General features: G+C 38.1%; 1 protein-coding gene and 1 long non-coding RNA gene across 7 annotated transcripts in view; both read left to right on the plus strand.

Moving 5' to 3' along the window:
- Positions 1-15,388, plus strand: part of Scai (suppressor of cancer cell invasion) — a 155,581-nt gene that overhangs the window by 19,149 nt on the left and 121,044 nt on the right. The window lies entirely within an intron of this gene.
- On the plus strand, positions 11,525-14,097 carry LOC125619649. Its single transcript, XR_007351183.1, has 2 exons — positions 11,525-11,603; positions 13,596-14,097. It is a non-coding gene; the product is annotated as an uncharacterized LOC125619649 (long non-coding RNA).

Here is a 15,388-nt window from a genome sequence, read left to right on the forward strand (position 1 = left end):
AAAACCAAAAAAAAAAAAAAAAAAAATTAGGTGACTTTACATATGGGACATAATTGCAAATATATTAAAAATGATATGGATATAACTGTAAATATATTTTTTGGTTTTAAATTTGTTAAATTTTAGGGCTGGGGATGTGGCTTAGTGGTAGAGTGCTTGCCTAGCATGCATGAGGCATTCGGTTTGATCCTCAGCACCACATAAAAATAAAATAAAGATATTGTGTCCACCTAAAACTAAATAAATAAATATAAATTTGTTAAACTTTATATTTCTTCCGTTCTCTTCATTCATTATTAGTAGTTTGAGATTCATTCATGTTGGTGCATATAGATGTGTTTCATTAATTCTCTGTTTACTTGAGTGTTTTACAATTGGTCCATTCTTCTACATGTGGGCAGTTGATTTGTTTCTAAAACACCAACAGTGCATTCAGAAACATTTTAAAAGTACATCTGATATATACATATGCAAGAGTTGTTTTAGGCTATTTATCTAAAGAGTTTCTGGATCATACAAAATGAGCATTGTCAAGTAAATTTTGACAGTTTTCTAAAGTGGTGGTACCAATTTACATTCCTTTCAGCTATTTCTGTCAAGGTTCCAGTTTCTAGAGCCAACATTTGATATTTAAAAATTTTAACCATTACAGTAGGTATATAGTATACGTGTGGTTTGTTAAAAAATTATTTAATTCTTTAATAACCACAATTAATAATGGTGTGTGTGTTGGACTGTACACTTGCTGTCACACCTTGAAATCATATTGGGTTCACCTCATTTTTTGTACTATATGATTGTCACATGAGATAAATATTTATTTTTTATACTGTGGATTGAACCAAGGGGTACTTTGCAACTGAGCTACATCCCCAGTCCATTTTTAATTTTGAGATAGGGTCTTGCTCTGTTGTTGAAACTGAACTTGAACTTGCTATCCTTCTGCCTCAGCTTGCTGAGTCCCTGAGATTACAGGTATGTACCACTCGTCCAGCTTTTTTTTTTTTTTAAACTAGCAGCCACTGAAAAATAAGCTTTGCAAAGATAAGATAGAAGTAAAAGGAATGTAGAGTTAACATAAAAACTGAATTACCTGTACTTTGTATATTATCCTATAGATGTCACTGTATTCCCCTAAAAATTTAAAAATATTTGTCAATATGATTGTCAGTTTGATGTGGTGCCATGAGGTGCCTGAGCACACACTGTGGAAACCATGACCTTGGAATCATGATTACCTTCAGAGAGTGGAATTTGGGGTAATTGTTATTTCTTTCTTTATGCTCTCTGGATTTATCATTTCTTTTTAAATGAACATAGAACACAAGATATCATAAAAATATGATTGTATGTACTTCTAAAATTTTTTTTAACAAAAATTGATACTTTATTCCACTTTAAAAAAAATTCCAGGCCTGGGGATGTGGCTCAAGTGGTAGCGCGCTCGCCTGGCCTGCATGCGGCCCCGGTTCGATCCTCAGCACCACATACAAACAAAGATGTTGTGTCCGCTGATAACTAAAAAATAAATATTAAAATTCTCTCTCACACACTCTCTCTCTCTCTCTTTAAAAAAAAAAAAAAATTCCTTGTCTAGGGCTGGGGCTGTAGCTTAGTGGCAGAGTGCTTGCCTAGCATGTGTGAGGCACTGGATTCAATCTTTAGCACCACATAAAAATAAATAAAGGCATGCTGTCCATCTACAACTACAAAAAAATTTTTTTTTTTTGTCTAATATCCTTTTGGTACTCCACCCGGGGTACTGCATTACCTGTAATTATATTTTCTCGAGTTTCTCTTGATAGTGACAATTTCTTAGACTTTTCTTACTTTTGATAGTTTTGAGGAATATTTTGTAGAATGTCTCTCAGTTGGGATTTGTCTGGTATTCTTATGATTCGACTTGAGTTATAGATTTTTTTTAATATTGTTTAGTTGTCAGTGGATCTTTGTTTTTTATTTATTTGTATGCAGTTCTGAGAATCAAACCCCGTGCCTCACACATGCTAGACAAGCGCTCTAACACAGAGCCACAACCCCAGCCCCTTAAGTTATGGACTTTTAGGGAGAAAGACCACAGAGGTGAAGTACCATTCCTATCATATGATATCAAAGGTACCTGCTGTGTACATGATTTATGACAGTTGATGTTAATGTTGATGACATGGTTGAGATGGGGTTGTCAGATTTCTTTCCTGTGAACTTGGTAGAAGTCGCTGTGTACAGTCCACATTGACAGTTGTATTCCACTTCCTTGAAGGCAAAGTATTAGCAGAAATTAATTTCAGTTCTTCATATTTAATTATGTATTTTTATCATTGGATTCATGGATATTCATTTTATATTTTTGGTTATAATCCAGAAGTGCTTTATTTATTTTGTTGCTCTAATAGCTCCAGCTTTGACCATTGAAGAAGCCTTTCAGTTAGTTGCTATGTCCTTTTGGCATGCAGCAACCATTATAGGTTGATTTTGTTTTAAGCACCAACTTACTTTCTGACACTATAGGATCATCTGGTATATTTCTTGCCTCAGTCCTGGATGCAGACATTTCTCTGAAGATTCTTGCTTCTTTTTACTGGAGAATCGTAATAGAAGCCGAGATCTGGAGCACAATGTGTGGTGTTTTTTTTTTCTTGTTTTTTTTTTTTTTTTGGTACTGGGGATTGGACCCAGGGGCATTTAATCACTGAGCCACATCCTCAGCCCACTTTTAAATTTTATTTTGAGACAGGGTCTTGCTGATTTGCTTAGGGGCTTGTTAAACTGCTGAGGCTGGCTTTGAACTCTCTGTCTCTATCCTCTTGCCTCAGCCTTCTAAACTGCTGGGATTACAGGCATGCACCACCATGCCTGGTTCACAATATGGTTTTGATTTGTGTTACTTTGATGATGAATGAAGTCATCCACCATTGTATGTGTTTATTGGTTGTTTGTATAGCCTGTTTGTCATGTGACAAGCCTGTTCAGGACCTACCCAGCATTGAGTAGTTTTTGTTGTGTTGTTTTGGTTTTGGTACCAGGAATTGAACCCAGGGGTGCTTAACCAGTGAGACACATCCCAAGCCCTTTTAGTTTTTATTTTTGAGACAGAGTCTTGCTAAGTTGCTTAGGATCTCACTAAATTGCTGAGGCTGGACTTGAACTTGACATCCTATTTCAGCTTCCTGAGCTGCTGGGATTACAGGCATGAGCAGGGCACCCAGCTGCATTGACTCCATGTCTTATAAAACCTAAAATATTTACTATCTGCATGTTATAGAAAAATATGTGTATTCCTATAATATTTTTAATGTCAATATTTTTTGAGATGGGTCTCACTGAGTTGCTGAGGCTAGCTTCAAACTCAAATCCTCTTGTCTTCAACCTCCCAAGTAGCTGGGATTATGGGTGTGTATCACCACACCTGGCTTCTGGATTGTTGTGACTGGTGTTCGTTCTCTCATTTCCTGGCTTCTTAGCATGCCTGTTAATCTTTGCTTCGATGCCAGACACTGTAGGGGTATGGATACTTATTTTTTTTTCTTTCCTATTAATCTTGAGATTTTCCCTGGGATATAGTTAAATCATGTTGAATGTTTTGGTCCTCTCAGGTAATACTTTTAAGCTTTGTTAGGTGGAACCAGAGCATCACTGAGAGCTGTCATCACTAGGGCTTATCATTTTGTACTCTTCTGGCAAGACCCTTGCTAATTAACTTTACCTGAAATGGCAAGGTTTCCCAAGTGTGGCTGGTGGGAACAGGTACGGTTATTGGCTCTGAGTGAGCTTCAGACTGTTCAATCGAAACAGGCTGTTCTTCTACCCTTGGTAGTGTTCTTTCATACATGAGCTGATCAGTACTTGACTCTGTGCAGCTGTCCAGCGTCTTCCTCTGTGCAGCCTTCTCCTCTGTGATACTCTGCCCTCTGATCCTTAGCTGCGTTGGACTTTCAGTTCCGTCTCTTCAACTCAGGGCATCACTTGGGCTCTGCCTGGTTCCCTGGCCCATGCCACACCCTGAAAGAATTCTAAGGCAGTGAACTGGGGCAATTGTTCCTCGGTTTTGTCCCCAGAGATCTTTGTTCCTTGTTGTCTCTTATCCAGTGTCTTGAAAACCATTTAGTCTACTTCATAAGCTTTCTTTTAGCTGTTTGAGGTTCCTGTTACTACATCTTGGCCAGAAGTTGAAGTCCTTGGATCTTTTTAAAAATCCTGAAAGAGTATTTAATTGTATCAGATGCTTTTTTCTGTGTCTCTTGAGATGATTATGATTTTATTCCTCCTTTTTATTCTTGCTGATGTATTGATTTTTTTCTCCTACTATTAAACCAATCTTGCATTTCTGGAATAAACCCTAATCACTTTTGACATGATCCTTTTCTATATGTTGCTGGATTTAATTTGGTAATATATATTTGAGAATTTTTGTATATATGTTCATGTTCATTATGACTTTTATTTAGATTTTGACTTCAAGATTATTCTTTTTTGTGATGGTGGGATTGAACCCATGGCTTTGTGCAAGCTCTAACTTAATTCAAATATCTATTTAACACTATGCTTCAGATAATACAATGTTTTATTCTTGTACAAGAGCATCAAAGCTTAGAAAACAGATTGGGAAGGTTTTTACTTTTTCTTTAGAAAAATTTCTCTAATACTGATTTTTTTCTTTCTTATGGTTAGACACATTTTCTTTTTCATTTGGAAAGCTGTTTAATAGATAGAGGATATTCAAATTTTCCATTTGCTTTTGTTTCAGTTTTCATTAGCTATGCTTTTCTAGGAAGAAAAATGATCTGTTCAAGGTCATACATTTTATAATGAACAAACCTTTCCAGAAGGTACTTTTACAACTATGTAATGCCACAATAGTATATATGTTTAAATTTGTATATTCTTCATCCTCTTCACCAGAACATAAACCAGCAGGCAGGTTCTATATCTGGTAAAATGTTGTATTATCTGAAGCATAGTGCTAAATAGATATTTGAATTAAATTAGAGCATACATGGGATTATATTGAAGTTTTTTTTTGTGGTGCCAGGAATTGAACTAGGGCCTTGTGCATGTAAGGCAAGCACTCTACCAACTGAGCTATATCCTCAGCCCTATATTGAGGCTTTATAAGGAGAAACTTTGACCTACGTACTTGCGTCAGTTTATTTGGGCTTCATCAGTCTTTAAATGTACTTTTTGCCTCTTCAGCCATGGTTACTATTGATTAGGGAAAGACATGTTGGAGTATGTATTGAATAATAAGGTGGGGCTGAGCCAGGCATAGTGGTGCACACCTGTAATCCAGCAACTTGGGAGGCTGCAGCAGGAGGATTGCAAGTTTAAAGCCAGCCTCAGCAAGTAATGAGGCCCTTAGCAACTTAGTGAGGCACTTTCTCAAAATAAAATAAATAGATAAATAAGTTAAAAGGGCTATAACTCAGTGGTAAAGTGCCCCTGGGTTCAATCCCTTGTATCCCCCCCCCCAATTAAATAAGTAAATAAGGTGGGACTAGTGAATTGGAAGTATGGTTCATAAATTTTGGAAATACCATTTATATTATTTCTTTTTAAAAAATTTTTTTTCTAGTTGTAGATGGACACAATATCTTTATTTATTTTTTTGTGGTGCTAAGGATCAAACCCAGGGCCTCATGCATGAGAGGCAAGAGTTCTACCACTGAGCTACACCCCCAGCCCTATATTATTTATTTTGTAGATTGTATTTAATTTTATTTTTAATTTGTAAGGCATAGTATAATGAATATCTTCCCATAATTCTAGGGCAAGTAAAAGAAAAACAACTCACGTTCAGACAGAATATGATTTACCAAAACCATTTCTTATTTCTATTTATGAGAGATTGTAATTCGAATTGAATCCTTCTGTTCTGGAAATTTCAATAATTATGTTAACATTTTAGTACCATAAAATATGTTCATCTTGTTTTACAAAATTTAGTTTAAAATTCACATTTTAAGGAAGAATGTGGGTTTGAGTTGTGAGGGTTCAGTTGAAGATCTGTTTCTGCAAAGTATGTAGGTGGTTTGTTGCCAAAGGAAATATTACCCAGCAGCAGTTCACATGCGCCAAGAGGGGCAGAGAAGTCTCATGGTAGAAATTGTGTAGAGGAGCTGTCAAATTAGATTCCCGAGGACGTCAGACAGGAATAAACATACAATGCTGTTGGGCAAATCTATTGGAAATGTATCTTACAATGCTTATATTTTTTATCATGCTTTTATGTTGATTACTTAGTTACTTACACTTATGTAATTTAAACCAAAATTTCACAAATTTTCTAAGAGCATATTGGCTAAATATTGACTTTTAAAATATGTTTTTCCAGAAGGTGCTTATCCTCTGAAATTAAGGTTTGGAAATTTATGAGGAGAGGGGTTTTAAGTTCTTGGGGATAAAATATAGTATTTAAACAATTTTCTTTTTTTGTCAAAATGGACGTATAGGAAACATGTATAAGCAATTATGCCAGAGCATCTGCGGTTCCCTTTATTTCTGGATGCTGCATATTGAGATGCACTATGCAGAATTTAGGGACTTTGAGTCTGAAGCCCTTTCAGAGAACATCTATTTGAATTCTTTTATTTTGTGGGGAAGAGAAATGATACTAGGTACTGTTAAAGTACAGATGACTTGCTCGGTGGCTGAGGGAATAGAAGTGGATAGAGAAATAGAGCCTTTCCTTAATTATTATTTCAATAGTGAGTTATTTGAATTTCAGTGGTGTATAATGGCCTCGGTTTTCTCAGCACCCACTGACTTCTGAAAGTTGATGCATCTGTGTACCACCGAAGTAAAAACCATCAAGCCCTTTTGAAGGCCATTATTATTCAGGAAAGAAACAGTTTGACACTTTAAATAAATTAAGAATGGTTTTAGGTTCTCAGAATTTAGAGGTTACTGTTAAATTATTTAATTTAAACCTGCTGGGCTGTTTCTACATTGGTGACCTATTCCCTCCATCTTCTGCTTAGTGAAGTTCAGTAAAAACCACTAAATTAAATATTTTACAGAGGTGAGCTTTATGTTATGCGAATCATATCTTCATTAACCTGTTATAGATAAGTCCTAGGTGTTATGGATAGCTTACTTAAATAAGCAATAAAAGGTTATTTTGTGATAAAATATGAATTGGAGTCACATAGCAATTTACCACTTCCATATCAAATGATGACTGAGATGCAGCTGGGAAAAAAAAATTGCAGATTCTCCAGCAAATTCAAAGTTAAACCTGGTGTTACAAAGTTGCCAAAAATGTTATGGCCCAACATAACATTTTTGTTGTTTAGTCTTGATTTTGGGGCATGGGCCATTTTAGTTAACCACTGAGCGTTATCCCTGGCCCTTTTTTTTATATTTTATTTAGAGACAGGGTCTCACTGAGTTGCTTAGGGCCTCACTAAGTTGCTGAGGCTGAACTCAAAATCCTTCTGCCTCAACCTCCTGAGCCATTGGGTTAACAGGTGTGCACCACCTCGCCCAGATGTAATTTCTTCTTCTTTTTTTAAGTATTTATTTTTTAGTTATAAGTGGACACAATATCTTCATTTTATTTTTATGTGGTGCTGAGGATCGAACCCAGTGCCTCATGCATGGTAGGCAAGCACTTTACCTCTGAGCCCCAGCCCCAGCCCCTGTAATTTCTTCTTATCTTATCATAGGTTTAGTTTTTCTTATGTACTTATCCAGTTCAAGCTATCCAGGGCTAGTCTGGCAGATCCACAGAGATCCAGGCTCCTTCTGTCTTCTTTGCTCTGCTGTCACTTGATTTGACCAGGGGTTTATGTTATTTGAAGTGATACTAAAACCCTCCTAACTTGGAGAAGATTCAAGCTCAAGTGGTTAATTTTGACTTAGGGCCAATTAATCTCTTGTATCAGAACTAGCCAATAACTTCTTGAAGAATATTATCTTAAGGTGATTTTAGTTTATGCTTTAACAGTGCAAAGAGTTCCCCACTGCGCCAGTTAAACTTGCTCTCAGAAATCTCTTTATTTTGCAGCATTTGTGGATTTTTTGTTTTCCTTTAGTGTGTTGAGATACAGCAAAGATGATCTGACAGGCAGAATTAGACTAAAATGTGTTGGGGAATTATGAAGTGTTTGGATTCTAAAGCTGAGAGCTTACATGAAATAATGGCAGGAGCAAAGCTGTAGCCTTTAAAGTGTCACTGACTTATGATGCATTCGTGCCTCTGCTCCATTAAGATGTGGAGTTTACTTATAAAATCTAGTTACAGCCACATTACATGTATATGTATACTGGATACTGCTTTGTCATTTTCCCAGTTACTTTTGGGAGATGGGTTTTAATATAGTGGGAAGAATTGTTGTGATGTGAGCTCTGTGTGCTTTGAACTAGAATGATTTTGTTCTCTTGTCAACTTGAAGAGTCCAATCGAATCACTTTCCAGGTGACTGGCTTTATTTTTGGTGTGTAGTTTTTAAGTGTGATTTTTGCTTGTAATGATTCTGTTAGGATGTATCTAACCAACTATATGGGAAGGTGTAGCTATATGAAGCATAAAATTAGATGTGCTTCCTTCCTTTGGCTCAGAATCTAAATTTAGTAGGCAAGAATCTCCTTTCCTAGATATCATTAAAAATAGAAGATACCCATCTGTCTGGAATGGGTTAGATTGAATTTTGCCTGCAGGCTCAGAAATGAAGTATGTAACCATGGCTTCAGCCTAGCCCTAGGATTCTTAGAAAAACAGTTTTTCTTTAATACGGAGGCTAAGAGTATACAGTTTACAAAGTTGACCTTAAATTGTTCTTTGAATTTGTGAAATTAAGAAAGACCTAAGAGAATTGAATTTTGAAGAGAAATTAAAAAGATGAAATCATGTCACTTAAGAAAATAATTCATTTTGGAATCAAATGTAGCCTCAATCCTAGATTTATAATTTATGTAAGAAAGTTACTTAACCTCTCTAAGACTGCAATTTCATTTCTATGGTTAGGCTAGTAAGGCCTACTTCATTGGGTCCTGAAGGAGTAAATTAATGAATTAATATTTATAAAATTTTAAAATACTTCTTCAGTGCCTGGCATATTGAAGGCATTTTTGGTGCTGTTAATAATTTTTGGTTCCTTTCATTAAAAAATTTGCCAACTGCTGGGCCTGGTAGGCACGTCTATAATTCCAGCAACTTGGGAGACTGAGGCAAGAGGATCTCAAGTTCAAGGGCAGCCTCAGCAACTTAGTGAGGCCCTAAGCAACACAGTAAGACCCTATTTCAAAAGGGGTTGTAGCTCACTGGTAAACCGCCTCTGAGTTCAATCTTCAGTACAAAAAAAAAGGAGGGGGGGGCAGAATATATAATATGATTGTAGAGATAAACAAAGAATTCCTAGGAGTATTTGTAGTCATGGAAATCATGACTTTTAGAGGACTAAAAATCATCCCCCAAAGAACTACTTATTTTCAGTGCAGGCAAAAGAAACAGGGAAACAAACTGAGAGAAAGCCATCAGTGAGAGGAAGAGAGAACTTGGAGGTTAATGTTACGGAATTCAAGGAATAAATTTCTTACCAGATCTCATGTAATTTCTTTAGTTTATTCAAAATGCAATGTCACATAATGGAAGGATCCTGAAGAAACTATTGAACAAGGCAGGTAGGAGGTTTTGATCTTTGAGAGAAGAAATATCTGTAGACTAGATTTTATCAGGCAGAGAATTAGATGTGAGGAAAAATGGAGGCCATGATGTTAGCTAGATCCTCATGAAAGTTTAGTTGTTGCCTTAATCCATTTGGTGCTGTTGTAACAGAATCCCTGAGACAGGGTAATGTATAATGAACAGAATTTTTTAAAATACTTTTTTTTAGCTGTAGATGGACATAATATCTTTATTTTTATGTGGTGCTAAGGATTGAACCCAGGGCCTCATGCATTCAAGGCAAGCTCTCTACCACTGAGCTACAACCACAGCCTGAACAGAAATTTTTTTTTCAAAGTTTTGGAGGATGTGAAGGCCAGGCTTAAGGTATTGGCATCTGCAAGGACTTTCTTGCTATTTCAGTCCATGCCGGAAGGCAGAAGGGCAGGAAAGAGAGAAAGGGATGAAGGGAGAGCAGAAGAATAAGCATTCCTACCTAATGTATACACATGCACTCTTAGCCTCAAACTTTTTTTATAGTTTACATTATTCCATTCTTGAGGGTGGAACCCTCATGACCTAAACATCTCCCATTAGGCTCCACCTCCCCATGCATTGGGGATTAAGCTTCCAGTACATACTTTTTGGAGGACTCATTCAAACCTTAGCAGATTTAAGAGATAACTTAAAGCACAAGAGAAAGTATTTGAGTTTGTTTTGTTTAGGAAAGGGAAAAATTAGCATGTTGGGAGCTAGAGGGAGAAATTAATCCTTCTTAGCAGAGAATGATCTGCAGGTTGTGGTATGAGGCAAGCAGAAATAGTCTCCAAGGCACTGGTTGGGGCTGAGAGAACCAGCTGTTCTTTTGGAGAAGAGGAGGAATGAGGAAAATAACTCAATTTGAGGCTAGAGGGCAAAATGAGGAAGTTCATGTTTAATGGCCTCTATTTAAATAGAGAAGTAGATAATGAACTTATTGAAATAATTAGGATAGATTGAACAGATCCTTTTCTACTGCTGAGTAAGTTAAAATCAACTTATAAATAAAGGAATGTTGGCTAGGCACTGGTGGTGTGTCACTTGCCAGTAATCCCAGCGACTTTGGAGGCTGAGACAGGAGAATCAGAAGTTCAAGATCTACCTTGGCAAAGTGGTGAGACACTGTCTCAAAACAACATTTAAAAAACCCTGAGGGGGGGGCTGGGGTTGTGGCTCAGTGGTAGAACGCTCGCCTAGCATGCATGAGGCACTGGGTTCGATCCTCAGCACCACATAAATTAAACAAAGATATTGTGTCCACCTAAACTTAAAAAAAAAAAATTAAAAAAAAAATAAATAAAAAACCCTGAGGGTGGGGGGTGGTATGGAAGACTGGGATTGTGGCTCAGCAGTAGAGTGCACACCTAGCGCGTGTGAGGTGCTGGGTTCTATCCTTAGCACCACATATGAATACATAAAAAAATATTGTGTCCACCTACAAGAAAAAAAAAAAAGAAAAGACCTGGGGGTGTACCTCAGGAGTGGAGTGCCTTTGAGTTCATTCCCTCAATCCCCAGCAAAACACACACACACACACACACACACACACACACAAGAATATTATTCATTTCCTATAGAAACACATGTTGTAACATTAGACCAGTGATTCTCAAGTGGGGACAGTTTTGTTCCCCAGAAGACATTTAGTGTCTAGAGACACTTTTGGTAGTCATGGTGGGGAAAAACTACTAGCATCTAGGGTGTAGAGGCCAGGGGTGCTGCTAACTGTCTTGCAACGCACAAGACAGCTTCCCACATCAAAGAATGGCTGTGTCCCAGATGTTGGTAGTATTTGGACTGAGATCCTTGCTCTAGACTAGATTGCCCTTAAGCAAAAGCCAAGTAGTTTGAGTAACAGCTCAATATACTTCCTCTTTTTTTTTTTTCGAATTTCATTGATCTTTATTTACATCCAGTGGGACAGGGATGGAGGTTTATATTTTTTGTAGGGGTATACATAAAGGTGTTTTTTGTTGTTGTTGTTTTGTTTTGNTACTTCCACTTTTTTTTTTTTTTTTTTTTTTTACCCAGGATTGAACTCAGGGAGACTCAACCACTGAGCCACATCCCCAGCCCTATTTTGTATTTTATTTAGAGACAGGGTTCTCACTAAGTTGCTTAGTGCCTCACTTTTGCTGAGGCTGGCTTTGGATTTGTGATCCTCCTGCCTGAGCCTTCCAAGCCATTGGGATTACAGATGTTATCATCCCGCCCAGTCCGATACACTTCCTCTTTGAAAGTCACAGTTATGTATTAGTCTGAAGTTACTCAGGAGAAAGTCTCAGCTGTCCAGCTGTCTGCCCGCTCTCTCCCATCAAAGCGGGCAGCCCTGAGGAAAGCATTTAGGAGCGGGCACACGTTTATCCCTTTGCCAGCCGCTTCTCACCATTCATCTTTGTACTTTTTTTTTTTTTTAAGTTTTTTTAGTTGTAGATGGACACAGTACATTTATTTTAGTTATTTATTTTTATGCAGTGCTGAGGATTGAACCCAGTGCCTCACACATGCCAGTTGAGAGCTCTACCAATGAGCCACAACCCCAACACTATACTTTTAGTTTTGAGCACAATGCCTAGCACATTTTGTTGAACTGAATTATGGTTTTATGTATTTATTTTTTTGGCCCGGGATTGAACCTAGGGGTGCTTAAACCTTGAGCCACATCCCCAGCAGTTGTTTATATTTTATTTAGAGCAGGGTCTCACTGAGTTGCTTAGAGCCTCCATAAGTTGCTGAGGCTGGCTTTGAAATTGTAGTCATTCTGCCTCAGCCTCTTGAGCCACTGGGATTACAGGTGCATGCCACTGCGCCTAGCTCTGAATTATGGTTTTAAGTTTAAGTTTTGTTTTATTTTATCAGATTCATTTGTGACATAATTTTGTTCACAGTTGAGCATATGGTATTTTTAAAGATAATTATTAGGAGGCAATGCTTACCATAGGCTGCCAGCTCCCAATGTTGTAACTCTCGCCCATGCCCTTCCCCTGCACTCTGGACTACTCAGCTGCCCAGTAGCTTCTCAAGACTTCACACATTCAAAGTGGGACTCCTGACAATCCCTGCAGTCCTCTACCTATCCCAGAGAGTGACTGTTGCATCCCTCTAGTAGCTCAGACCTGAGGCCTTGGAGTCATTCTTTACTTTTTCTTATATCTACCAAGCAGCCCATTAGCAAATCTCCTATCTGCCTCTATCAAATATTGAGAGGTTGGCCATTTCCCACTCTCCCTCTGCTACCATCAGCGGTAGTTCTTGGGTGGCTAGAGTAGCCCCCAGCCTGGCTTCCCTGCTTCTGTCCTTTCAGCACTGTAATCAGCAGGATTCTTTTCAAATGTCCTTCATATCATGTTGTCCCCTCTTTCCTTTGCATAGGAGCTGAAGTCCTTTCTTTCTTTTTTTTTTTTTTTTAATGTTTATTTTTTAGTTTTCGGAGGACACAACATCTTTGTTTGTATGTGGTGCTGAGGATCAAACCCAGGCCGCACGCATGCCAGGCGAGCGCGCTACCGCTTGAGCCACATCCCCAGCCCGGAGCTGAAGTCCTTTCTTGGTCTGTGTAGCCAGATGTGAGCTGGCTCTTCCAGTGCCCCTCTGACCTCATCTGACCTCACCAGTCTGTGGCTGGTCCCACTTCAGTCCTTCTTAATGTTCCTGCTGTTGCTCAGACATACCAGGCACGCTGACTCGGGGCTTGTGCACTTGCTCTGTTCTCTGCCTAGAATAATCTACCACATTTCTGTCATGGCCTATTCTTTCACCTCCTTCAGGTTTGCACACATGTCTTCTAGGTGATCAAGACTGTTTCTAGTTGCAGCTTTCTTATCTACCTTATCTTTCTTTTTCTCCAGACCACTTATCACCTTCTCTTTTTTTTTTTTCGAATTTCATTGATCTTTATTTACATCCAGTGGGACAGGGATGGAGGTTTATATTTTTTGTAGGGGTATACATAAAGGTGTTTTTTGTTGTTGTTGTTTTGTTTTGTTTTGATTAGTTCACAGAAAGTGCTTTGTGTACCAATTTTAAGATTGGTCAGAGGTCTTCCAAGCTTTGCCACAAAAGCAGAAGTCTGTGTTATAACCCACATTGAGATCTTTGCAAAATCTTTTCCTGACATTCTGTTGAAAGAAAATTATGGTGAAGGTCTCTTGAGAAGCTTATTTAAGATTATTTGGTGGAGAAGAGAGTGCCGCTGTATTAGGACATCAGACTGGGATGCTCCTTACCAAGCCTTTGGTCATGCAGTGTGTATTAAGAAAACCATCACACAATTTTCCCAGGGCTACTGAGGTACTCTAAACACAGAGAGAAATCAAGCCTGGGTTTTCTGCATATTCCACCTAAGTATTATTCATGGGGAGAAAACCAAAACTGGATGTAGTTTTTTAAAAAAAATTCACTGGTATAAAAGACCTTTAAGAAGGAAGAGATCAGCTGCAATTGTGGAGGAAACACCTGCAGAGCTGCATCTGCTGATGTGGTTATCAGTGGGGTCCACACTCACAGCAGCAGCAAACTCACCACCTGAGCCACGGAGCCTTCAGTGCTAGAATGCCTGCCTAGCATGCACAAGGCAGGATTCGGTCCCCAGAACTGGAAAAATAAAAGAGAAAGCAATTCAAGTATAGGGCAAAATATATTTTGAGAAAGTGCCTTTCCAAACAATATACACAAATGATATTATCTTATAATGCTCTTTAATGTGCCTACATACAGCACAATACATGAGCCTTAGAACAAGCACAAGTGACAAGTGTGATGGTCCCAGAGTCATCAATAGATCAATAAGCAATCAAGGAAAAGGAAGAGGCCAGCTGCAGGGTACACAGACACATCCCTATGGTCCCAGGTGCCAGCCTCAACCCATCTCAAAAAATAACAATTAAAAGGATTGTGGAGAAACTCAGTGGTAGAGCACTCCTGGGTGAAATCTGAACAAAGAAAGAGAGGAAAGAAGTTCAGAAGAGCCATTTTACCAATCTGTACCAAAGGCTGGAGTGGAGAGGCCTAAACTAACATACACAATATGTAATGAAACATTAGACTCAAAAGACTTATCACCTTCTTGTAAGCTATATGATTTACTTACACATTTGTTCTGTCTTCCCTGACTAGAGGTATATTTCACTAGGCCAAGACTTTTTTATGTGTGTTTTGTTCATTGCTGGGTCACCTCTGTATGCAGAGGGAAGAGGGGAGCAATAGGACCTGATGGACAGTTGAAAACCTGAATACTGCCTGGCATGCAGTAGACTTTCAATAAATGATTGTTGAAAAAATGAATCAGGATAAAGCAGAGACTGACTTTGATCTAAATATAAGTTCTCATGCTAGCACTAATCTGATTTATAATCTTCAGCATATTTTGCAGTTTCTCTGCCTTATTTGTTCATTTGTAAAATGAAACTAATAGGAACCATACAGGTTTGCCTGCAGGATTCAACCTAAGAATCTTTATAAAGATCTTATCTCCAGGGCTAGGGATATAGCTCAGTTGGTAGAGTGCTTTCTTTGCATGCACAAGACCCTGGGTTCAATCCCCAGTACCACCACCAAAAAAAAAAAAAAAAAAAAAAAAAAAACTTAGTTCCAAATGTAATTAATAGTCAATAAGTTGGTTGGCACATGCTTGTAATCCCAGTGACTTAGGAGGCTGAGGCAGAAGGGTTGCAAGTTTGAGGCCAGCATCATCAATTTAGTAATACCTTGTCTCAAAAACAAAAAATGGCTGGGGATGCAGCTTAATGG

The sequence above is a fragment of the Marmota marmota genome, unplaced genomic scaffold, assembly GCF_001458135.2.
Source record: "Marmota marmota marmota unplaced genomic scaffold, marMar, whole genome shotgun sequence".
Taxonomy (NCBI): Eukaryota; Metazoa; Chordata; class Mammalia; order Rodentia; family Sciuridae; genus Marmota; species Marmota marmota.